Source organism: Canis aureus, chromosome X (assembly GCF_053574225.1).
Source record: "Canis aureus isolate CA01 chromosome X, VMU_Caureus_v.1.0, whole genome shotgun sequence".
Classification (NCBI taxonomy): domain Eukaryota; kingdom Metazoa; phylum Chordata; class Mammalia; order Carnivora; family Canidae; genus Canis; species Canis aureus.
In genome coordinates, this window is record NC_135649.1 from 117,040,920 (window position 1) to 117,066,910 (window position 25,991).

Below are 25,991 nucleotides of genomic sequence, written 5' to 3' on the forward strand. Positions count from 1 at the left end.
TAGATTAATTTCTAAATAGAAGTACCCATTAGAATGAAGGCAAGGTCAATCCTAAATGTATCCTTGTGGCATTGGGACACTAGACAGTATGGGATTCTCAAAGAAAAACTCTGTAACACATGATAGCCTTCAGTGTCAAAAACTTGCTGATCAGTCTGTCCAAGGTTCCTGAAAAACTTGCTAAACCAAAGCAATTTATTGACACATCTGCCTTCAGAATCACACGGAGAAAAAAATACCTAATATTTGAAAATAGAAAAAGGCAGAGAAGTTTCTCAGTACTCCAATATGTTTCCAATCTATGTCAAGTCTCTCAGTTCTCCTAAAGACTGATCGTTTTTTTTCTGATCCCTGTAGCTTAAGAGAATAGCAGGGAGCCACATAACAAGGCAATGGAGCTTGCACACCCTCCGGGAGTCCACCGGAAGGATATGGAGTCTTTTTTTAAGATTTTATTTATTTATTCATGAGAGATACACAGAGAGAGGCAGAGACACAGGCAGAGGGAGAAGCAGGCTCCATGCAGGGAGCCCGATGTGGCACTCAATCCCGCGACTCCAGGATCACGCCCTGGGCCGAAGGCAGGCACTAAACCACTGAGCCACCCTGGAGCCTTACTTCCATATCTGTCTGTTGCTCTTTGCATGTTCCTGCCTCTGTCTCTGTCCTTCTTGGATCGATCTTTTCTTCATTGTGTTTTTCCTTCTCTGGCTACAGTATAAAACTAATATGTTGTTCTTGTTTGGTGAGATTTTAAAGGCATTTTTAAAGCATTTTTAAATTTTTTAAAATTTGTTTACTCTTTTACTTTTGAATCAGCAAAAAAAGTTTCAAAGAAAGTACGGACACATCCTACATACGCTTCACCTGGTTTTCCCTAATGCTAATGTCTTACATTACCATGGTACTTCTGTCAAAACTAAGAAACCATCATTGTACCTTGCTATTAACTAAACTCCAGACTTTATTTGGATTTCTCTAGTTTTTTTCACAGATGTCTTCTTTCTGTTCTAGGATCCCATCCAAAGCACTTAGTGCATTTACTCACCATGTCTCTTGAGGCTCCCCTGGGCTGTGAGTTTCTTCATCTTTCCTTTCCTTTTCAAGATTTTTGCAGTTTTGAGGAGTACAGTAATGGAATTTTGTAGAATGTCACTTAGTTTAGCTGCTACGATCTGAATGTTTGTGTCCCCCTCCAAACTTCATATGTTGAAATCTTAACTCCCATTGTGATGATATTAGCAAGTGAGGTCTTTGGGAGGTGATTAGGTCTGGAGGGCAGAGCCCTCATCGTTGGGATTAGTGCACTTATAAAAGAGACCCCAGAGAGCTCCCTGGCCTCTTCCACCCTGTGAGGGAATGACCAGAAGTCTGTAGCTCAGAAGAGGGCCCGCATCCAACCATGCTGGCAAATGGGTATTGCACTTTGAGCCCCTTCTACCAGTTTGGGGAAAAACACTACAGAGGGGAAGTGAAATGTCCTTCTTATGACATCATAACAGGGATGTTTATATTTTTCCCTAAAACATAACTTTTGAAATTCTTCCAACCTTTAATTAAGTTCCTGTTATCTACCCTAACACATGAATGTGTGTCTAACATGTAATATTTACCAGATATTACTTGGTAAATAAATGAATGACTAGACTATGCCTGCCCTCATCCTCATCTATAGTCTGGGTTACAGGCCCAGGGTGGGGAAGAAGAAAAATCCTAAGCAGCCTAGATGCTAATCATTTGGAAGTCCAAGCACTGTTATTGATCTGTGCTTTAAAGAGTTAATTAAACATTACTTTGGAAAACCGTGATGTACTTTCATCTTCATAAAACACTGTTCTAGATTTTCATTTAGTTTTGATATTCGACTGTGGTGTTTTAAACAGTGCTAATGAAGTGAGAACTAAGCATCTAGGAGTGAAGAAATACAGACCTTGGGAAATGGGGAGGTGGTTTAGAATTATTGCTGTAAAATTGCTTGTTTTCATTGCTCTTTGAGGATTTGCCCTCCCGCGTGGTTATTTGCCATCTCATTAAAAGGGAAACTCTCAGTGACATGGTCTTGAAACACCTGCCTAGCCAAATGTAAAGAGGCAGCCTCTTAAGAGCTGAGGTTTTATTTTTTTCTGTAGCTTGATGGAGTTTTCTTTTTCTTCTTAAAAAAAACTTACTTTATTTTGAGAGAGAGGGAGAGAGCAGAGAGAGAAGCAGAGGGAGAGAATCCCAACCAGACTCCCCATGGAGCATGGGATCCGACGTGGGGCTGGATCCCAGGACCCTGAGATCATGACCTGAGCCAAAGACAAGAGCCCCTTGACAGAGTTTTCATTCATTATCCAAGGCAGTGAATTTTAAGCTGCCTTTGGACACAATTACAAAATGCAAAGTTAAATGAATTATATAAAAATTCAACCCGCTTTCTTTTGCAGAACATGCATCCCCCCAAAGCTAAATTTAAAAGGCCCAAATGGGGGCACCTGGGTGGCTCAGTGGTTAAGCATTTGCCTTTGGTTTAGGGCGTGATCCCGGGGTCCTGCTTCTCCCTCTATCTATGTCTCTCATGAATAAATAAATAAAATCTTTTAAAAAATAAGATAACAAAAAATAAAAATAAAATAATATAAAATAAATAAAAATAAATAACCGAAATGACTGCTAGCCTTTGCTGGTGTCACCAGTGGTTTTGTGGGGAGGTCAGCTTCTCTTGCATGAAGGCATACAGAAAAATTGTCTGCCACTGTGGGGAAGTGGGAGGGCAAGACTGGCCAGAGGGACTAAGAGTTTCTTTGATTTCCTACTCTATTCTCCATGGGTTGTTAATAATTTTTAAATGTCCTGGGATTTTGTGAGCAATGTAAAGGCCCCAGATCCCCGGGGTGGGGGTAGTTTGTGGGAGTAGGGTGGGTGGGGGAAAATCTGTAACTCTAGTCTTCTGTTTTGAGAATAAGCATTCTTGACTAAAACAAAGGTGCAAGACCCCTTTTCTCCCTCGTTGACAATGGGTCCAAAAATCAGACAGTAGGTCTGAGAGGAAAATCTGGACAATTTCTAGCCTTTGCTCCTTCTCGGGTTCAAAAAAACAGTACGAAAACCATGGGTGACAGGGCTTTTACAGGGAATCAAACCCCTCAAAACCAATTTCAAATAGGATTACAAAAACAAACTCCTCAGGACAGTTCAGATACTACAGCAAAGTTGCTGTCTCGGTCCTCGGACACCGACTTGCAAAGGCAAGGTTTCTGAAGATAAGCATTTGTGTTTCAAATTTCCCCCACTTGGCTCTTTATGATAACAGCTTTCGTAAATAGCATAGCAGTTGAAACATTTATTATTGGAACAGAAATGCAATTACATGCAGATGTTGCCCGGTGATTCATTGCTTTGTGCTACACACATTTTAAAGTTAGAGGAAGAACAAGCAGGTCATCAAATAAATGCTCTAGGCTGAGCCCCACTTATTCTCTTGACTCAACTTATCTAATCTCTCTCGTGAGTGTTGCCACAATCTGGGCCTCCACGGCCCTTCTTGGCAGCCTGTTGCATCGTGCAATTACTCCAACTACCGTCAAGAAGGTCTTTTCATCCAACATAAATGTTCTTTACTTAATCCAAACCTGGTTCTTTCTCCAACATTCCTGCTCCGAGACATATAAAATGACCACCGCCGTTTCTTTTTTCAAGTGTGTCACTGTGGCCTATTTTTTTGGTCAAGTTGGGCCTTTTCTGCTTTTCTTTCTTTCTTTTTTTTTTTTTTTTTGCTTTCCAATGAATGAACTATGGTAGTAGTTGGATAGTGACCAGAGCTGTGAAGGAAATAAAACCAGTAAATTGATAGAGAACCACGGGAGGTGGGATGGGTGGGAACTGTCAGCCCTGGTTATCGTAGGTGGCCCCCTACTGGAGAAGAAGACGTTTGCATACATTCTGAGAGTGTAGGAGCTAGCAGTGAAGATACCAGGTATATTGGTTTCCTGTTGCTGCTGTGGCAAATTATAAGCTTAGCAGCTTAAAACAGCCCAAATTTATTATCTTACAGTTCTTGAGGTCAAAAGTGTAACGCAGGTCTCACTGGGCTAACGTCAAGGTGTCTACGGGGTCACATTCCTTCTAGAGGCTCTAGGGGAGAATCTGTTCCCAGCTTCCAGAGGCTGCCCACATTCCTTGGATCGTGGTCTCCTTCCTCCATTTGCAAAGCCACCAATAGCTAGTCCAGTCTTTCACATGGCATTGCTCAGACGCTCATCCTTCTGCCTCCCTCTTCCACATTATATGGACCTTGTGATTATATTGGGCCCACCTGGATAATCCAGGATAATCTTCTTATCTTAAATTCAGCCTGCTAGCAACCTTAATTCCATTTGCATAATCAATCTCCCCTTGCCATTTAACATACATGTTCACAAGTTCCAGGAATTCAGATGGGGACATCTTTGGGAGGCCACCATTCTGCCTTCCACACCAGGAGAAGAGTTCCAGGCAACGGGAATAGCATATACAAAGGTCCTGAGGTCTGAACAAGATGAGTATGTTAGGGAGAGCTTATTGGCATTAGACAATTGACTTAACGTTCCTTGTCTCCATTTTCGCCTTTGTCTAATAAAGACAACATTTGTTTCATTGACTTCAGCTGGTTACGAAGAACTTGGAGAGGAAAAAATTTTAATGCCGTGTGCTTATATCTTGCTGCAAATTTTTGTCTCCTTTAATTTCGTTATTGTAATCCTTCAAGGTTTTCTTGTATTTTTTCATCCTTGATCTTTTTGTAGCAAGAAGGCAATGTAATTGATAAGCATTTGGCAAATTCAGATGGGAAATGCTATTTTGGATTGTATTTCCATGACCTCTTCAAGAAGTACATATTCTAGTTCTTTTTGAATATTTTATAAGGAGGCCGGTGTAGTGACATTTCTAGCTAATTTCATTTCATTTATGTCACCAATGTATTCACTAGCGCCTGTGTAGAAAGCACTGTTAAGGGAACATGAACAATAGGAAAATAGCCAAAATAGGGTCCCTCTTACCTTCTCGGCACTTGCAATCAAGTACCTATGAGTACCTTGCCATTCTGGGATGCTTCTTACAATGTAGAGAGAGCATGGGTCTACACCGTATAGCCCAAGGGTAGCTGCCCAGTTTCAACAATAAAGTTTTATTGGCACCCACCCATGCCCATTCATTTACATATTATCTGTGGCCCCGTGGGACCCCAGCAGCAGAGTGGAGTAGTTGTAGGGAGGGAGACTTACAAGTGGCAAAGGTGAAAATATTGACTCTCTGGTCCTTGGCAAAAAAAAGTTTGCCGACTCCTGACCTAGTAGGGTACACGGTCTTTTGGAAATTTTGGCTTTTGCCTCTGAATTTGCTCTAATTTCTTGTTTCTTAAAATGAAGATCTCCAGTCAGGCAGTGCTCTGAGAATTCCTAGTTTCCAGCACTCCCATGGTTAATACCACCACACCAAGTAAAAGTACTGAGTAAAAGTGCTAAGCTGTCAGGATCTAACCAAAGTACGGACTTGTATTTGCTCACTCTGGTTTTCCTACCACATACTGTGTAGCCCGTGCGTTCCAGTCCTCTGTTTGTCCCTGTTGGACGTAAGCTGCCTTTTTCTTAACGTCATCCCCCCCCCCTTTATTCAAGGTCATTTAGAATTATAATACAATCCTCTGAGGTGTTAGCTATCCAATTTGGCACCATCTGCAAATTAAATCAACTTGTCTTTTATTTCATCACTCGAGTAACTGATAGAAATATTAAGAAGCGCCTGCCTCAGGACATTCTTTTTAAATGTCGCTGTTTCCCTCAAGGTTCAGCCAGCACCACTGATTAATCTCTGAGTCCACCTTTCAGCCAGCACTCTAATGGAAACTGGAGCAGGCCAGGAACTCCCGAACTTACGATGCCAGTCATTGCGCCATCAAGGGTATTGACTATGCCCAGCTCACTGAGGCTTGCCTCCAGCCACATGGTTGGCCATATCTGTCATGTCTTCATTTGTCACGGATTCTAGTTCTCACTGTTGCCTTGAACTTCAGCAGGGCCGGAGGACTTGCTGTGGCCAATGAAAGGTGAGCAGAAGTTTGAGTGTCCCTTATTTTTTTTTTAAGATTTGTTTATTCAGAGAGAGAGAGAGAGAGAGGCAGAGACACAGGCAGAGGGAGAAGCAGGCTCCATGCAGGGAGCCCGACGTGGGACTGGATCCCGGGTCTCCAGAATCACACCCCAGGCTGCAGGCGGCACTAAACCGCTGCGCCACTGGGGCTGCCCTGAGTGTCCCTTATGAAGTGAAGTTTCGAAAGGCAGTGCTGCATGATTCACCAAGTCCCCATTTCCCATCTCAGCCACCGTGAAAGCATGTGTTGAAAGGAACCCTTCATCGGCCTGGGCTCCTAAGTGGCTATGAATAGGAGAGCCTTCCCTGCTAATCTGTGTAAATATGTGGCACGAGTGAGAAAAACACCTTTGTTGTTTACAAGCCACTGAGATCGGGGGGTTCCTTGTTACCAGAGCATGACCTCGCCCATCCTGCCCAACACAGCACCATAACGTTTACATAGAAAGCTCCACTAAAGCTAGGGACAATTCTTTTTCCGTGTACCCTTTCCTATTTGTATCCTACACAGACCCTTGCCATAAGACCCCTTAAATGCTTCTTGAATGGATATGAACTAAAGATACATTAGTAGATAGATAATGGGCTATAGTATTATGCTTTTCCATCACTTCTTCATATACAGAATTAATGATGAAAATAACTCCTTGTACATCCAGCTTCCCAAGCATCTTCAAAGTGTTTTTGCAATTGAACACGTGCCAGTCCTCCTCAGTTTTTCGAAGGATGTTTCATGATATGATGGATGCATCGAGTTTTACCTTTCCCTGATATTTACCTTATTTGGCTCAGCCCAGGCCCCCTAAGTCTAATCATGGTAAGGCCGGCCTCTGGCCAGTGAGAGCAACCTGCAGTAACTACAGTGAAAGCGTTAGTTCGGACATTTGTCTATGAATGTTTATATATTGATGTGGAACTCCAGTTAAATTCCAGAGATCCAGGGAAATGTCAGAGTTTCATATCCCATAATATAGATGTGCACAGCCTTTCCTTGAAGATCATTAGCTCCATGATGGGGGAGACATGCCTAACTTACTCGTGGCTGTTTACCTAGGGCCTAGAAAAATGCCTGGGCCGTAAGAAGCATCAATACATTCATTGGGAATGATTGGGGGGGGGGGACACCTGTTAGGTACTTTCAGTAAATCTGTGAGACGTGTAGCCATTGTTTTCACTTTGGAGATGAGGCTTCAGAACATAAGTGACTTGCCCAAGGTCACACGACCAAGACACGGAACCAGCATGGAAGCACATTCTGACTCAAAGGCATTTGCACTTCCTTGGTTGGTGTGGTACACCCAGGGCGCCATAGAACTAACAAGCGTTCTGGAGTCTGATGGACCAAGCTTGGAATTATGGCTCAACTACTCATTAGTCGTATGTCATCGGGAATTTCTAAAATCTATCCCCTGATGTTTACCTTCAACCACTATGATATTTTCTCCTCTTCAAGTAGGTCTTGTATTTTATTCAGTTTCCCATAAATGCTGTTTTTTTGGCACAGTGTAATTATTCAGCCGTAAGTGCTCTGTCATTGGGGGCTTCTATGGTTAGGTCGGATCCAGGCTGCTTCGTGGCACAGCCTTTCCCAAACCATTTCTTGAGGCATCCAAAATGGATTTAGTAGAGGGTTATATTCCTTCTTTGAAATATGCTACTTTGAGATCCAAATTTCGTTTTGACCCTTCCAATTCAATAATTATAGCCTAAGATATTTTGTGTTTAAAACCTAAATGATTGTTTGCTTAGAATTGTAAGAACAAATTTGGAGGCCAGCTTAAGGCACTTAAAGGTTTAGCCTGCCCTAGGAAAAAAAATGCATTCTTTGTCTTGCATCAACATGTTAATAAAGTCTAAAGTTCCTGCATAAACAGAACTTGCTTCAGCGGGAATTATGAGAACATAAAGGGTGCAGGATCGTAAATGGACTCTAGTACTGAAAGCCATTTACCTAGCATGGTACACAGAGTTTTATTTAAGATTAATGAAAACCCAAAAAGTAAAAAACACTAATATTCCTGCCAGTGGGGGAGTCGAGATGAGTCTTAACTTGATGCCATAGAAATGTGTGTACTGCGAACAGAAAAATGTGTGCAATATTTGCAATTACATCTTCATAATATTTTATAACCCAAATTCGTATTCAATAAAAATATACTTCCTATCTCATTTTATGATCTTTCTGGAGTCATTTTTGTGGTAAGTTATGACTATAGAAAGAGTATTTTAATCAGTTCGTATATTGCATTTAAACTCTCCGGGCAGACGATTATTAAAAATTATATTTGAGCATGGAAAACTGCCATTTTAATGTTCTTCTGTGCCTTTAAGTTGGTTCTACTTTTGGAAATTCTACTGGCATTAAATTCTAGAAGATCTGAGATTTGGGATCTGCCACAAGCCAATCATGAGACTTTAGAGCAATCACTGTATCTCTGCGAGTTAGTTTTGTTATCATAAAAAGGAAATAACACACACACTTCACAGTGTTCCTGTGGAGATATGAAGAGAAACTGGATGCAAAAATCTTTGCCTGGTGTAAAATGCTATCCAAAGATTGGTCGCCCGTCCTGACAGTGTGATTTTTGCCCTTCACTGCTCTTAGCAGAAGCTCTTCCTCTTCTTCCCCCCCCCCCCAATTTTCAAGAGTTTATTTGAGCGAACATGGACTGGAATCAGGCAGTGCTAGGAGCGTCCCACCCCCCCCACCCCCGCCCCCGCAGAAACTCTTGACGATTGGTTTGTGCTGGTGCTGGCTTAGGAGGTATGTAAACATTCTCTCCCCTTTCCTGAGCAGGGGCCTAAAACCCAGCACGGAGCTATTTTTACTAAGATTGACACTACCCAAGGAGCAGTCACCCAGGGGGTGCAAAAAGGGAGGGACAAATGACCCAGCTGAAGATAGCTTTTATTTAGTGGGCAAGCTTCACCTCCAGCCCCTGGGGACTGGGAAGTCTTGGAGGTCTCCGAGTCACAGGAAGACTGCAGTGGAGTTGGTTAGACTTGAAAAGGATTATTACTTTACTTGGTGGTAGATAAATATGGGGGGTGGGGCGAGCCAATTATTAGACAATTGATATGTTACATACTTACATTTAAAAATTATGTTTTGAGCCCATTGTTGGGCCTTCCAGGAGTTCTTTTAAAGATGGATTTTCTTATCTCCTTAAGTCCGGGAAGCTGTTGAAAACAATTTTCCGTGTAATTATGCAAATTCACATGTGTTAGATTTCCTTCCTGAAGCCATCAAATAACGCTTCAATGTGTGGGCTCAGGAGGGTTATTACAGGGAATAAAGAGATGTCATTATGTGTCATTTTGCCCATCAAAAAAATACAGTAGCAATTACTAGCTTGTAAAGGGAGTAAACTCCAAATGATCATATTGCATTATCTACTAAGGGCCTGGGAAGGTCGAATAACTATTAGTTACTGTGCCCACGTAAGGCATTTGAGCCTTATTTCATGGAGACTTATTCACATTCTCTTCCCATCACCTCTTTCTATTCACTTCTTTGAAAATCATTTCAAGACAAGTTATCCTGGTTTTAAAAACACGGAAGGCAAACAAAACCGTCCTCTACTTTGGTTTTGCTCCCTACTGTGCCTTTGGATAATATGAGGTTGGTCACAGCTCCTGATATAAAATACTCACTGTTGACTCACAGTCCTCCTAGAAGGGCCAATTTCACAGACTGCCAGGATAAAGATGATTTTAATTAAATGGCACAAATCCCTTTGTGCTGCAACCAAACCCTGCGCAGGCTGACGGACTCCCAGCCATTCTGGCATGTATAGAGTTAACCAGGTTACCGGGATTCCTAGTTAACTTCTTTCACCAGGAATGCAATTCATGTTTACCTATATAAGGAAACCTGTTAGGCTGACCTGAGTTTGGCAGATTTTTGCGCTGACTGGGAGGCGTGTAAGCACACAGCCTGGAAAGGGGAGTGATTCGGAGCTGGACAGAGCAAGCTTCCTGAACGCCCCAGCCGTTCAGCTGATCCGAGGCAGCCTGCTTGGAGGACCTACAGGTTTGTCTCTTCCAGATCACAGCTGAGGAACAAAATCCCCCGTCCTGGGAAAAATGGGGAAGCCGGTGAGTCTTACCGATCTCTCTCTGCTCGCTTCAGCTAAGTGCCACGTCTCGCTGCTCTCACCCAGGAAGCAAAGGGAGAGGCGTAGCTCAGCCTCCAACCCCACAGCTCCCTCCCGAACAGACACAGTTCTCCGCAAATACCTCCAGACAACTTTTCCTGCCTGTTTTATACACCAGGAATTCACAGGGGCGATGATTTTAGCACCTTAGCCATTCCAGAGAGCGTTTTTACTAGCCAAGAGTTTGTAGACCATCGTGATGAGCAACTTTCTCATCTTTGTCACACTCTGAAACACTGGAAATGAGCCTTGGGGTGCTTTGTGAGAAGGCTGAGTCCCCAAGGAAGTAATAGTAAATCTAAGTGGGTTCTTAAAACCACAGGCAGTGTGATATTCCGCAGAAGTGCAATTTGTCACTAAAAAGGCAGTCTGCAGGTATCGTTTTTCAATCACGCAGCAGCAAAATCCCTGCATCCTGCACATGTAGTAAAGGACAACTTCTGAGACACTGAGGAAAGAAAGAAGCCGGGCTGGGCTCTTTGTTCTAGACAATGTAAAGATCACTCGCGCATTTTGACAAGTAGCGTATGTCTGTTTATATATAAGGCGAGAATGATGAATAAGAGCTTGATGTCAAAGGCATTGCGGTCGATTGAGTTCGAATTTGGCTATACTCTGTGTGTATACAAAAATCTCAGTCTGAATGTAATTAAACATGGAAATGCGAAAGTGTTTGCCAGACTTTCAGGGCAATTGTAGTTAGACGTGGGAGCAGCCAATTAAAAGAGGCAGCCCGAGGAAGGAGGAAAGAACTATGCCAGCCGAGTTCAGGGGCATGGGTAAAACTTTGGAAAAGAAAGTCAGTTTTCTTACAGTAGAGCTGTCCGAATGTGATCTGGAATCAGGAATCGTTTTCTTATTTGGAATTATTTTTTATTTAGCTCATGCCAAGGAGGGGGGGTGGTTCTTAATTGAGTTAGCTGGGTTGATTGTGTTGGAGTGATGTGACTGCTCAGCTGTCCGAGTCATACTGTCGTTTCCTGTCATGCACAGTGACTTAATCCTAAAAGTTGGGGGAACAGGATTGTGCTACTGGCTGCGGCAAGTGGCATGAGGACCCGGTTTCCGATTCCTCAGGTTTGGAAACCGACGTCCAGAAAAGTAACCGGCGCCAGCAAGCGGGTCTGAGGGGGTGAGCACTTTTTAAACCATTGCTGGCGATCGATCGCCCGGCCTCTGCTCGGGCTACGGTGTAATACAGGGAGTGGCGGCTCCCCGCTCGGAAACACAAAAGCCATGGCCAGTTTTGTTTAGGGCCCTTGACTCGAGAAAGCAGAGCCGTTCGCAGGAACGTAGTTCAAACGGAGCCTGCCCGCCCCAGGAGAGCGAGACCTAGAGGCGCGGATCGCGGGGTGCGGTGGACGTTTTAGTAAATCAAGTTCTTGACAGCAAAAGCCGCAGGACGGAGAGGACTCTGGGCAGACGTTTCGGAGCAGTTCTCTCGGTCGTGCTCAGAAAAAACAGGAGTCCTGTAAGTGCGTTGCTTTCAACGGGCATCAGTAACCCAGGAGACACAGAACCCTTATTGGAAAATATACGGTTAATAACAGATGTTTATACCGGGTTGTCTCACCCCGCGGATGAGATGGCCCCAGGCCAAGTCGGCCAGCGTGTCCGCTGTTCTTCCTGTGAGTTAATATGTACACAGTTATTATATACTAATTACATCAACAGCCAGGGGAATATATAAGCAGAAAGATAGATAGGTCTCCTGGGGTGGGGAGGGCCCCGGGTAAAGGGCGGGAGGTTGGATCTCACGTCTAGTGTTTTCCTGGCCGGTGGCACGCGAGTTCCCGCAGGCCACCAGGGCCCTGACTCCGCAACCTACTGGTCCTTGGCTCCTCGGCTGCTCATGTGGGGACAATAAGAGGGATGATTGTATTTAACACCTTGGTGTTAATGGAGTTTCAGGAGGATTCCTTCTGGAAGATTAGTTATTTGAGGGTCCGGACTGATCCTGCCGCGCAAGGCAGTAGGTAGGATGCCGTGCTGTCGCATCAGCCCCTCGGAGCCACCGCTAGCCTGTTGTGTGGAGGGGACAGCCGCTCGACAGCCTCTTTAGATCTGGGAGACGTTAAGAGGTGTCTGGATTGAAGGAGATTGAAAAGTACTAGGGGAAGAAAAAAGACAAAGAGAAACAGGTCTTGTCAGAGCCTTGCCGTGGTCATCGGCCAGCATGTGTTGTGACTCCCGGAAGGAGTGTAGCGTATGAGGTGTGGTTGGCTGCAGACTGGCCTGGTGGCTGGTTTTTTGGCTGATCAGACTAATGAATATTCTTTCAGGCCAAGATTCAGACCAGTGGCTGAGCCCTGGGAGACAATGAATGGGTCACAGACCTGCCCAGATGTTGGTCTCTTTTGTCATCTGGGTCATCAAGCTGTGCCTGGGCTGGGGGGTGTCCCCCTGAAGGTTATCTCTGGGCCACGCAGCTCCCTCAGTTTGCCCCACTGCTACATGCAGGTAGGATTCATTTCTTATCTGTGTGATGTGTAAAAGTTAGGAAACTGTCTGACAACCCGGGCCCAGAATGGAGATGGGGCAAGTCAAAGTTCCGCTGTACTGTGTTAACCTAGCCTTGGGGCTAAATGTGAAGGAAGGTGTCCTAACTTTTATTGTCTTCCATGCTGTGGAGGGGATGTCAAGGCCCTCTATATGTTATCCAGCTTGGCCTCTCGATTCCATAAAGAATTTAAAGAGGTGTGCGTGTGTGTGTGCGCACGTACACGTGCATGCATGTGTTGTTCTGTTCTTAAAGATCTCCGACAAAACTGATGACAAAGTGTTTCCTCATGGGATCCTTTCTAACATTTAGTTATGGTTTATACTTCCCTTTCTCAAACTGCTATCAGGGTGTGTTTGGCTGGGATTCTGCTGCTGCCAGTGTGGCCTAGTCCAGAGGCAATGACATAAAAGAACCTGGTTTCAAAAGTTATTTATTAAATGTAAATTCTTTCCTTGGACACTGTACCAGATTTGTACACAGCATTCCTATCCCTGGTGAACTTTCTCTGGCTTTCTCTGCCTACCATTTGACATCAATTACCTTTTCAAAAACATTTCGCGTTATTAATTCCTGTTACGTTCATTCGGCAAATATTTATTGAGTGCCTTTTGAAGTCCTATGCTAAGTACTCTGGAGGAAAAGCGGGTATATCAGAGACAGATGAATTTAAACCAAATCTTCATGCCACCAATAGCATTTCTGCCAAGAGAAATCTCATTGCCTCTTGAGTGTGCAGCATATGAAATATGAATTGCTACAAACTTACCTGACCACTGACTTGTTCACTGATCATCCTGAGGGACATTCTCTAAGTCACAGCTTCCCAACTGATGGGCAGAAGTCAGGTAAGGCGCAGGCCATGTTGTTCATGCTTTCAGTGACCAGATGATTTCCGTGTCAGAGCACGTCAGGTAGATGCCAACGAACTTGGTTGCACTTACAAGAAGAAAGATGCCACTTTGCTCCGTGCAGAGCATCTGTGAATGACAGATTGCTGGATGCTACCTCTTTACATGTTGTTAATGAAATTCTTAAGACCACACTTTCTTGGAGGCATCGGGGATTCCTAGGGTGCCACACACACAAAGAGGGGATATTTTCAAAATGCCAAGTACCTCGAGAGCTTTCATACTGGTTTTTAACCACTGGAAATTATTAAGGTTCAAGTTCCAGTGACAGTCCTTATGAGGCAGACGAAGGCAGCTGCTGTTACTTCTGAGGTTGTATATATAAGGCTTAGAACTAGGGAGCATGAATTAATAACTGGTTTGTGTCAGTAGGATTCGCCAAGTATCTAGGGCATTGGCAAAACCAATTTAAAATATATTTATATTTGAAGAAAGGTTAGCTGGGAAGGTGATAGACAAGACTAGGGTTTCTAGTTAAATGTAAAAGTACATTTCCATATTTTAATTAATTGCTTGCAATCACATAGAAGGGAATCTTCTGCGAGTGAACCTTTCAGAGAAATTAAGTTCCTTTATATATTATTGCCAAGGGTTCAGTTAATTTTATTTTTTATTTAAAAGGAAAATAAAAATGGATAGCAGTGCTTTGTGGAATGTAGCATTTTCAAATATGCGTGGTACTTAATAGCTGGATCTGCGTAAAGAATGGCTCCAACTGCACGTCCTCATGCATTAGCTCTTGTGAGTTGCTCTTCACTTGTCTAAACTTGAGGCAGAAATGAAATTAAGCAGAACCTCCTCAATTTGACAGTTTGAGTTTTAACACGTGACAGAATTGGAATTCTGGTTAAAAAGCCTAAGCCCGGAAATGCTGCATTATTTATAGGTATTGTTCTGCAACGGAGGCCTTGGGTTATTTAAACCACAATTATTCCCCTCCCTCCCACCCCCACCTCGGGTCTCTAATTGTACAGTTAGTTAGATCTGTGCTAACACACACCTCATGCATTGCCTCGGGGGAACAAAAGGGTCTATCAGCTCTAGAGAATGGATAACGAGTTCACTCGAACTGCTATGCTTGGTTTAAAGTTAAGACACAAAGCAGTGGATGGTGGGTTTGGTCAAGTCATGTTAAATTTTTCTGGGATTTGGTTTCCTTCATCCATCCATGGAGACACAAATACGCATGTCATTGGACAGTTAGGAGTGTTGAGAAGGGTGGTATCCATGAAAGCACCTGGCACAATTCCGGACATGAGGCCAGTTGATAAACAGTCATTGGATCTGAGATGGATGTCTTCAAGGACACAATTAAGGGACAGAGGAGGGATCCCTGGGTGGCACAGCAGTTTGGCGCCTGCCTTTGGCCCAGGACGCGATCCTGGAGACCCGGGATCGAATCCCACGTCGGGCTCCTGGTGCATGGAGCCTGCTTCTCCCTCTGCCTGTGTCTCTGCCTCTCTCTCTCTCTCTGTGTGACTATCATAAATAAATAAAAATTTTTAAAAAAAAGAAAATTTAAGGGACAGAGGAAGAAGTACACACACACACACACACACACACACACACACACACACACACTGGCGGCCTGGATGTAATGTCGCCCACTCAGCCGCCTAAGCTTTGCTTTTCAGAGAACATTTTTGCGTCTGAGAGTCTTGCTCTCAAGCCCCCTGCCTTCTGTAGCAATCTATGTGATCTCAGACATAAGCTTCCTCCTTTCAAGGTGTTTTCCAAAAAGTAACGTGCTTTAGAAACACATGGTCACTTCATAACTTCATACTTCACTCATTTGACAGCTTGAAAGCTTTTCCAACAGCAGTGGCGGGACACCGGGCCAGTGAATTCATTGCTCGAAGCCTCTGGTTTTATGAACAACAGGTTAGAACATTTCCCTGCCTTCAATCTGTAACAACAGTTCTCCAGGGGGTCTTGAGGGTGGACCTCTCAAGGTGTTATGCCCCCAAAAGTTACCCCCAGACCCCGCTCTCTTTCTCCACTCCCCACCTAACACATCCCTCTGCTTTTTGGTAGAGACTCACAGATAGCAGAGAAGCTCTCTTAAAGGAAATGTATTTTGGCACAGAGCGTCATAGCATGGTACGCAAAAGCACACACGCAGCAGCTCCCAACTGACAAGTGATTTAGAGAAGTTGAAATCTTAAAAAGTTTATCTTATATTTTCCGCATATGTGCATACAGGAGGAACATAGGATTTATTTTTTAAAAATTGGTCTAAGTATGCCTAAAAGAGTTCTTTCAGTAAATGTAGCATGACATATTTAAATGCTAAGAAAACATTGTTTTATACTCTAACTGGAAGAATTTTTTTTTCTTGGTGTTGTATCTTATCTCAAGTTCAATGAAAATAAGTGAGAAATAGAGGGTCTATACTTTTTAAATTTTTATTTTAACCCAGTTAGTGAATATACAGTGTTATATTAGTTTCAGATGTACAGTATACTAATTTAGCACTTCTCTATGTCACCCAGTGCTCATCATGATAGGGCTCTACACTTTGATCAAGCCACTGCTGTGGACTGGATTCTGTGGTCCTCCCCACTCCCAGAACCACATCAGAACTATAATCTTTCCTCACGTGGTCCTCCCTGGGAATGGACTTGTCTATTCACACCCACAGGAATATCTACCAAGTTGCTACACTTCGCAGTGAGCTAATTCTTTAACCTTTCTAACACATGTCCACAAATGCATTTAGAACCAGCATGCTTGGTGGATTCCATAGATCTCCTGGGTACCTGTCCAGGCAACTTTCCTCCAGTCCCCCCTGAGCCATGAGAGGATCTTCCTCTGGTCTGGGGGGAATCCCTTCCTCCTTTCCATTTCTTTGATAGGCTTTGCCAGGTACATGACTTCTCCTTTCCTAATGGGTGCATCTTATTTCAAATAATGTCTAGACCTCAAAAGAAGTGAAAACAGTATGAACTTCTATGTTCATGGGCAGGCAAGGCAATTATAGCATGACTGCAGTCTAGGCAGCAACAAGTGTAGGATACATCCTGATACCAGCTATGCCGAATCCGAAAGAATTCCCTCCCTGAGAACTCATGAAATACAGTATGACTCCCCCATCACACAGGGATGCCTAATATCCCAGAGATAGAGAATAATTTCATTACCTTTTCTTTTAAGATTTTATTTACTTATTCATGAGAGACACAGAGAGAGGCAGAGACACAGGCAGAGGAAGAAGCAGGCTCCCTCCGGGGAGCCTGATGCGGGACTTGATCCCAGGACCCCAGGATCACTCCCTGAGCTGAAGGCAGACGCTCAACCACTGAGCCATCCAGGCATCCCAATTTCATTACCTTTTAAGGCATCAAGAGTGTTCTAGTAGAAACGAATGGATCTAGACAGAGCAACACCTGTAATCACCATATTTACTGCTTTGGCATGGATTTCTTTCCAATTAAAACCAAGTAAGAGAACAAGATCCAGTGACATTGGGACAAGCAGTGGGATAAGGATGAAGAGGCAGGAATGGAGAGAGGACAAGGAAAGAGAAAAACAAAAAGGAGAAGCTCAACATCCACTGAACAATATTTATCAAAGTCCTGTGCTGAGCCGGGCATCGCCCTACATGCTCAGACTAAAGCAGAGCATGCGCTCACCTAGAGAGCAGTCTAGTGTAGGAGGCAAAAACACTGATGCAATGTCCCACAAACCAGGGTAAAGGTGCGCCCGGAGCGAAAGCTAGGAAGTATAGCTATGCACTGCTGCGAGATTGTACTGGGTGAGGGGGGTCCTTTAGCTAATTGGGAAGGAAGTCAGAGAAAGCTTCCCCAAGAGAGGGCTGCTTATACTGAGAGCCAGTAGGAAGGATGGGAGTCAGTGTGCTTGGAGGGAGAGGAAATGGCCAGATTGTATGAGGGAGTTTTCAATGAGGGATGCCATTTATCTTTTGGAAAGGCCACGTGGGCAGCAACATAGAGAAGAAATCATGGGGTGTCAGACTGAATGTGGGTGAACCAAACAGGAACCTAGGAGAGGGGCCTGGGAAGAGGTGTGGCTGTTTCCGAGGCAAAAGAGACAGGAGCGGCAATGAATGGGGACGTGGGTGATGGGGAGGGACCAGGAGGCATCAAGGCAGACTCCCAGGAAGTTGGTTCACCTAACTGGAGGGATAGTGGTATCCTTAATGACTCAGGGAACAATAAAGTTGACCTGGTTTGGGGGTAGGGTGGGGAATCTTTTGTAGCCTGCTGGAGTGGAAAACGCAGGAGCTTTGGAGCTGAAAGTCCTGCTGTGGGTTTAAGTCCTGGCTCATCCATTGACTGGCCGTGTGATGCAGTTTCTCTGAGCCTCCGTTCTCCCATCTGGAAAAAAAAAAGGCCATAAACACCCACCTCCCAGGGTTGCTGGGACGATCAAAATAACTTCATATGTGGTCAGAGGTCCTACATCCATGAGTTACTATCGTTACTCCACAAATTCGCCAGCAGGGAAGCCTGGAGAAGGAAGGGCTGTTTTCAATAAGTTGCTGGGGGTGAGGGAGGAGGGTGGTGTGTGAGAATCTGGACAGCTGAGATCTCAACGCCTGGTGCGTTTACCCGAGCAACGTTTTTCTCGTGGTTGATAATGTACAGGACGGCCGTCCGCTTCAGTCGTCTGGGGGAGTACCTCTGGTTTCATCCCGTCCTCCTCTCCTCCTCTCCCTCAGCCCGGATTAAGGGATCCCACATAGGAACGAGCTACATTATTTTTCTCAGCCGAGATCCCTTATCACTTGTAAGAGGACTATAGGATTTAGGAAAATGTAACCCGAGAGTTTGCACTAACAGATGAGCACACTCGATTAACTTCACACTCCCCGTAGTGTTTGGGCGAAGGTTTTACCATTCTGTTTTTCTAGCGTCAACTTAGCCAGAGCCTTTTATATGACATGTGTAATTCCACTGCCCTTGAGTGACCTCAGCGAATTCCTTTCTGGCTTCCAAACATGCTCTCATTAAAGGGAGCCATTAGGCAGCGAAGCTGTGGCCATTGGGTTAGGCGAACCTTGTAATGGGCAGGTGAAGGGGGGAGAGGGTTAAGCCCCGTGGAATCCAGGTATTAGCTCCGCTCCCTGCAGGTGTTCTGGAATTGGAGGATCCAAGTCGCTACCAAAATTCCACCCCACCACCACCACCCCATTGCCTTGTTCCACTTCTTTCCCTTTGTCCCTGGCGCACCCCATTAAGTCTCTACTTCTGAGCCACATTGCTCTCTCTGAATTATCAAGAAGAGGAAGTTTCCTACCAAAACCATTCAGCTGTTTTTCCCACGCAGGGAATACTCATTTTCCTCCAGAGAATGGTGCGGGAGAGACTGAGAGGCTCCCCGTTTGGCCGTTTCACTTGTGTTGTGTTTGGGTAGGAGACGGTGAAGCGTTTGTATGAACTTTCAGATAAGCAGCCTGGTTCTCCATCCGGATACTTGAGATTCGACCGCATACGTGCGGCCTGGGAGCCAGGCATGTGGGAGGCGCGGAGTAGGAGGTGGAGTGGAAGCTGTTACCCGAAGCAGAAGCCTAAGGCGTGTTTTTCAGAGCTTGCTCTTTCCACCACCTTCCCCTGCCTTCGTATGTCTTTGTCTGTGTGACCCACTTTGGTGCAGATGCATTCCAGGATAGAAGGGCAGTTTGAAAAGGCAGTTCTAAATCCGAATTGTAGCGCCAAAGGCCTGCCAGGTGGCTTCGTAAAGACTCGCTTGGCTTCAGCGGCGTGACCCAAGTTCAAGGCAGGAGCATCCCACAGAAGCTGACCATTAGCACGTGGGCGAGTGGCCGCTTGGTGTCTGGAGGGTTGAGAATTCATGACACGGTCTCAGGAAGCCAGAGCTAGAAGGGGTCGCAGCAGAGAAAGAGTTTGCTTTGCCCACTAATGCGGTCACCTGCCAATAAATACTTTGCCAACAGTTCAAAGAATACGCGGGGGACCTGGGAGAATGATCCCGAATGCAGGTCGCAGCAAACAGAAAACACATCAAACGTTACCATGAGTGAAAAACTCCAAGAACTTCTGTTTTCAGGCCCCCAAACAAAGTTCTTACAGAGATAAAGATGTGAGCTTTGCACACCATCGGGCCTTCTGGGCTGTTTATCCTGCTCAGAAAGACCGAAAATGAGGAGGAGGAAGGCCTCTGCCAACAAGATTGTAGGTCATAAATTAGTTAATAAAATCTGTCCTGTGTTATCTCCGAAACAGCCTATTTTATATATACTTGTCCATTTGATTTATTTGTTTCTCTGCTTACTCCAGGCTGTATTTTGGTAGCGTAAGTCAGTATATGAGTTTCAGATTATACAAAAGTTTATTTATAAATGACCTGCCTTCTGTGGAGGAAATAGAGTGTGGGGTGTGTGTGTGTGTGTGTGTGTGTGTGTGTATGTGTTGTATATAATTTATTGCTGTTGATCAGGAATTAACTTTGGATTTCAATATATGACACTAGTGATTCCAATTAAACATGTGTATTGTTATCTGCCAAAATATATTTATTTTTATCATAAACTTCATTTTTATTGCCGCTTCCAAGAACTCTTAGGGGCTTATAGAGTTCCAGTAGATTATTTCCACTTAGGAGCGTGAGTACATCCAGTTCTCATTTTGTGTCCTAGAGTCACTCTCAGTGATAAAGCAACACTCTACGTATCTATCTACATTTCTCTACGTATTACATACATGCACATGTATGTGTATGCACATGTATGTGTCCATTTGAAAGTTTCTCTATATGTTAAGGAGGGTAAGCTGTAGCCATTGTCTACCGTTTTTTTTCAAAATCAGATGCAAGGTATAAAAAAGAAAGTGTTGCAACTTTTTAAGACCCAGTACAATTATTTAGAAGATAAGTGGAAGTCCAAAGAGGTCAGGGGACAGGAGGTGGGGAAGACAGGAAAAAGGGGAAAGGAAAGAAAAGAGAAGCAGGAGATGAGAGAGGAAGGGAGATCCCAAAGCAACAAAAATCTACTCTCTCCTCCCCAGCCAAGCGCACTCTCCCTGTAGAGACAAAAGCCCAGCACACAAACAGGCGGAGGACTCAGGGATTGAGAAAAGAAGAAAGAAGGGACAGGGTGCAGATTGCTAGAAAGCACCCAAGACCAAAAGAGAGAGACAGAGAGAGGACAAAGGGTGAGAACAAAATAGCAGGGGACTCACTTGCACAGGGAAAGCAGAAGAGCCAAATGGAAACACAGAAGAAAATAGGAAATGAGGGGGTCCCGTGGAAAGCCGGGCAGGCGTGGAATGAGACAGAAGTGGTCGCTGCGCTTGTCGGTGGGTGGCAAAGACGACACTGTTCTCTAGGTATCTTGACGAAAGGAGGACCGGACAGCACGGAAACGAAGGTGGGCAAGAAGCCAGCAAGGGGAGGGTGAGAGCACCCACAGGGAGCACTGGAGCCCACGTGAGAGGGCGGCCAGCCAAGCGCCAGGTCCCGGCGAGCGGCCACCACGCTCATGCCCTGCGGGGGTTCATCCCGGTGCGACTGAGCCCCGAGGACGGCCCGGCCGGCCTCATCTTCGTAATCAGCCCGATGCTGCGGTAGTAATGTGGGCGCGACTTACTTCATGAATGTCCCTACTCAGGAAGAGTGGGGTGGCAGGACGCCCGGGCTTGCAAGCGGGGAGGTGCTCCCGAGGAGGTCCCCTCGTCCTGAGCCAAGCAAGCGATTGCTCTGGGGCAGTGCCTGAGAGCTTGGTGGCCTGAAGAGCCAGTCCTCCAGATGCCTTCCATAGTCCCGGGAGTCCTTTCTTGAGCAGCAGTACCTGGCTTAATACTTATGCAACACTTTGAATTTGGGAAGGGGAGTGGGCGGGAGAGGCTGTCGTGTCTGAATCCACGTCCACTGCCAGGCTTCGCCCAAGTCCCCAGCGCCCGAGCCTGTAACTGCCAGGCCTAGAGCCTGCGCGTGAGATTCCCAGCCCAGCCGCTCGGGGGTTTGGACTTGCTCGTTGATTTTTTTACTGTGATTTCGCTCATAAGAACTTCTGTTTGCAATTCAGCAACCCGAGGAATTGTTTTTATGGCAAGTTCGGAACTTAGAGTCAGTCACACATTTCAAGGCCTGGGTCAGGAAACGAGTTTGACGTGTGAACAGTGTGACGTTAATTCTTACCTGCAGCGCAGAGTGATGCTCAGAGTGGGCAGGGAGCGCTCACTGGTCGGTGACTCAACGGGTCACAGCTGCGTTTAAAACTCCAGTGGGCAGTTCCGAAGATGGCAAGCTTTACGTTGAAACAGTGCCAGTGCGTCTCCATTAGTGCCCGGGGTAGAATACAAGCATCTGCTTGCTTTTATTGCCCATGTGTTCCTTAAGATGGTCTGTTTCTTTATGACGTAAATCACTGCAATCAACTATTTTTAAAGTCTCTTTTAGTGTTTCCCTGAAATGATCACTCTTTACAATAGTTTAATAGATAATTGGCCTTTAGGTACATGAAAAGATAATGCAGATCACATTTTCTACTTTCCTGACCTTTTTCAAGGATGACATTATGACCAGAGTACCCTGGCCCCACCGTGGAAGTTGTTTTTGGAGGCTGTGGGAATCATAGGTCCACGTTAGTGCGTCAGGGCAAAGGATACCTCACATTTCCATTTGCTGAATGTGGGACAGTCGACCTGCTGACTTTTGCTCACTAACCATAGCTTTGTGGATTTGCCACTTCAGTTTGCCCTGCAAGGGTTTGCTGTGTCTTTCCCTGCATATTTACTTTACCCTGGTAGTTGCTGGACTGTCTGTTTGCCCTGCAGGCTGTGTGCACGTCCACACTGAAGAGCTTAAGGGCAGTAAGGACCATCACTTTAGTTCCAACGGACTGGCTGCATTCCAGGGCCTCTTGTTGAAAATTTTATCTCTTATGGCAAGTAAGGGTTTGAAGCCAATGGGACTGCCCAGGAAAATGAGAGCCATGAAACCAAGGCTGTTCCTATGGGAAAAACAAAGCCCACCAATTATGATTCCAGATTTGAGAAAAGATTGGCATAAGGTACAATGGATAGTAAAATGGCTCTCCTAGCCCACTGGTTAGAAAAGCTCAGGAGGACATATCTATACACACTGGGTCCTATAACTCGTAGAGTGTTACAGGATAGACCATCTGGAAGAGTAGTCCCATGGTATTCCGTAAAATACGGCTCTTACTCAGATCCTTGGATTGCATGCAGTGGGGAAGCTTCCATGGAATTCCCTAGGGAAGGATATTGGAAGATGATAATTTAAGTATTGTGAGAGTTCCTGAAACGTGCCCAAGAATTAAGACAAGGACTAATTGGGAACTCTGAGAGACCAAACAGAGCAAATGTGGAAATGTTAGCTTGTAATGATTTCTTTCCACTCAACATCTATATGTTTCTTGCTCTCTGTGTGTTCCAAAAACTGACTTTATGAAAATGGAAGGGAAGAAATGAGTGTGTGCCACAAGGAAGAAAGTAGGGGTTGAGAGGGAAATGCCCACTGCCTCATGATTGGGGAGAGAAAGAGAATAGGAGAATGGGCTGGAGAAAATCTGGGATCATATGGACTGGTTACTACAGTGTGGCATTTAAGACTTAATCTGCAAGTCACAAGTAGAAGTGTGAGTAAGGGAGATAAATTGCAGTCTAAATTAATTTTATTTAATTAGTCGAAAAGGGGCACCTGGGTGGCTCAGTGGTTGAACGTCTGCCTTGGGCTCAGGTTGTGATACCAGGGTCCCGGGATCAAGTCTCGCATCGGGCTCCTCATGGAGAGCCTGCTTCTCCCTCTGCCTGTGTCTCTGCCTCTCTCTCTCTCTCTCTCTCTCTCGGTGTCTCTCATGAATAAATAAATAAAATCTTAAAATAATTAGTTGAAAAGACTAGCTGAGTGGTCTTCAAACTTTTCTGATATTTCTAAGTATCCTCTCTCCCCCCCACACACAAAATGCAAATTATCGCTCCATAAATTAACCAAAATAAAATCAATGTGTATGTGTTCCTTCCCACCGCAGCTAAGGAAGGATGTTTTCCCAGCCTGCAGTTTCCTACAGCCACCATCACTAGCTGTTGATGCCCTCTAAAGATGTGCAGAATGCAACAGAGGTTAGGAGAGCAAATTTTTGAACCATGCAGGCCTGGATTAGAATCTCTGCCATGCCGCTTGCTGGCTGGACTTCCCACTCCTAACACTTAACTCCCTGACCTTGGCTTCTCTTGCCACCTGCCTCTCAGGGTCATTTGCTAAGAGTAAATCAGGAGATGTAAATGCAGTGTTCTGCACACAGTTTAAGTGCTCAGTAAATGCTGGCTAGTATCATCCCTGCTAAGTTCCTTGAGAGTGATAGCCTGATATTTGATAAACATGTGAGCTATAGAACTGTCACTCTGTAGGACAAATCGTGCAGAACACACTGCCCCTGGGTGAAAGGGTACCCACTAAAAAGTTTTTGAATTTGTTAGTTAATACTGCTTTTACTCCAGATCACTCAAGGGGCGCCTGGCTGGCTCAGTCGGTAGAGCATACACATGACTCTTGATCTGGGGGTTCTAAGTTTGAGCCCCACATTGAGTGCAGAGATTACTTAAAGATAAAATTTAAAAAAAAAGAAGCATTTGGACTTCCTTCAGAGGTCTTTGGACTTAAGCAGGACTTGGGATCTTTCTGTTAAGAGAGATAACGAAAGGGGTTGGTAGCATGTCGAGACAGTGGCTTACCACAGCTGATTTTCTATCACCCTGTCCATTTGGCTCACAATGGACAGCTTTATACCTTTAAAGGATCTTTCTGAGACTAGATTAGCCTGAAGTTCTGCATCTAAAACATTGCTCAAATAAATGTGGACTAATGTTACTAAAATATTCAAGTGATTGCAGGCAACCGTTGTAACGTATGTTGGCTCAAAACTAGCTTTTAAGAATTTTGCCTGGAGACAAATTCTCTGTGAAATGCTTGAACAAATTAAACACAAAGTTAAAATTTGTTTGGAAGATGATGTTTTACCCAGACTGGTTTTGTATTCCTTCTTGGATCAGAAACATGTTAGTCCTTTTAGAAATACACATCCTGTAGACACATTTCAAGAGGGCAAAAAAACCCTAATCAACAACCAAATCCCAGTTCTATAAATATGCAAAAATGGCAGCAATGTTGAACAAAAAAATTAATATATATAGCCCTTTCTTCTTCCTGTCACTCCCAAGGAACCATTCTTTGGAAAACCATGTTGAATTTATCCTAAGATTATTAATAATTGTAGAAGTTTTCCAAAGTACTTTGTTGCTAAAGTCTATTCATCATAAACACTTAATTTTACTTTTTCCTCCTCTTAGATTCCGAGGTATAGATGAATGATTTCTTTGCTTGTTTTACTCAAAAGCAGATTATAAAACTTGTATCCCTCTGTTAACGTTTCCTAACCTGCTGAGGAAAACACTTAGAGGCTCCTGTCCTTCACATGAGCTGTATGAAAATTAAAGAGCACAGTTGTCTTATCTTAGATCCTTGCTAAGCTATCTTAGATCCCTGGGCATAGATGTGTTTTCTGCCTTCACACATATCAGATCCTTCGAGAGTTCTTATTTGTCATAGTACCTTGCTGCGGAAGTGTCTGTTACTCCAATCTTACAGAACAACTAATAGGGCAGGGAAACCGAAAAGATCAATCCCGAAGGGCTTGAGGCATCCCTACCTTAATGCCAGAATTTGGATCATCTGGTGAGACTGTGTAATTTGGGTTCTTAACTGGAAAATCGGTGCTGGAAGCAGGAGCTGGGGACCGCCTGCTCATCTGGCTGGATATCCGTTGCCTCCTTTCTCCTTTATTGTTCCACGAGGGACTCTTCTGAAATTAGCTTTTCCCACATGCACACAGAAATAATGGTGATAGTAAAAATGGTTTGGGGTCTGTGCAGTAGCACCAAAGACGCAATTTAGTTGGTTGGTGTTGTCCATTCAGCGGTTTTTGTGAACCTATTGTGTTCGGGGAAATCTGCTGGATACTTAAGGAGAGCCAGAATATTTTCAGTAATCCAGCATGTTCTACAACCTTAAAGTGCACTGTGTAGTGGAGGACGAAGCAACTCTAATATAAAACACAAGCCATTCATTTGTTCAACAACCATTTATTAGGCACCTATTTATTAGGCTATGGAGACACACATTTCCTGCCCTCAAGGAAATTACAGTTTGATAAAGAATTTTAAATAGGTGCTAAGTAGAAGCACAAACTTCACATTTTCATTAGAAACATAACTTAAGTACAGCATGTGTGAAGAAAGCTATGATCTGCTGAATGTCAGAAATAACAACTCTGGCTCATACATATATCAAGGTTGGCCTCATAAAGACCGTGTA

General features: G+C 44.4%; 1 protein-coding gene and 1 long non-coding RNA gene across 2 annotated transcripts in view; one reads left to right on the plus strand and one right to left on the minus strand.

Moving 5' to 3' along the window:
- Positions 1-3,846: 3,846 nt before the first annotated feature.
- Positions 3,847-10,400, minus strand: LOC144309017 (uncharacterized). Its single transcript, XR_013375160.1, has 3 exons — positions 10,218-10,400; positions 9,202-9,288; positions 3,847-6,048 (listed from the first exon to the last, which is right to left on the minus strand). It is a non-coding gene; the product is annotated as an uncharacterized LOC144309017 (long non-coding RNA).
- Positions 10,028-25,991, plus strand: part of MID1 (midline 1) — a 346,318-nt gene continuing 330,354 nt past the window's right edge. The window contains exon 1 of the mRNA XM_077890027.1: positions 10,028-10,206. The gene's annotated coding sequence lies outside the window, so the exon portion shown is untranslated. The remainder of the gene's footprint in view (positions 10,207-25,991) is intronic.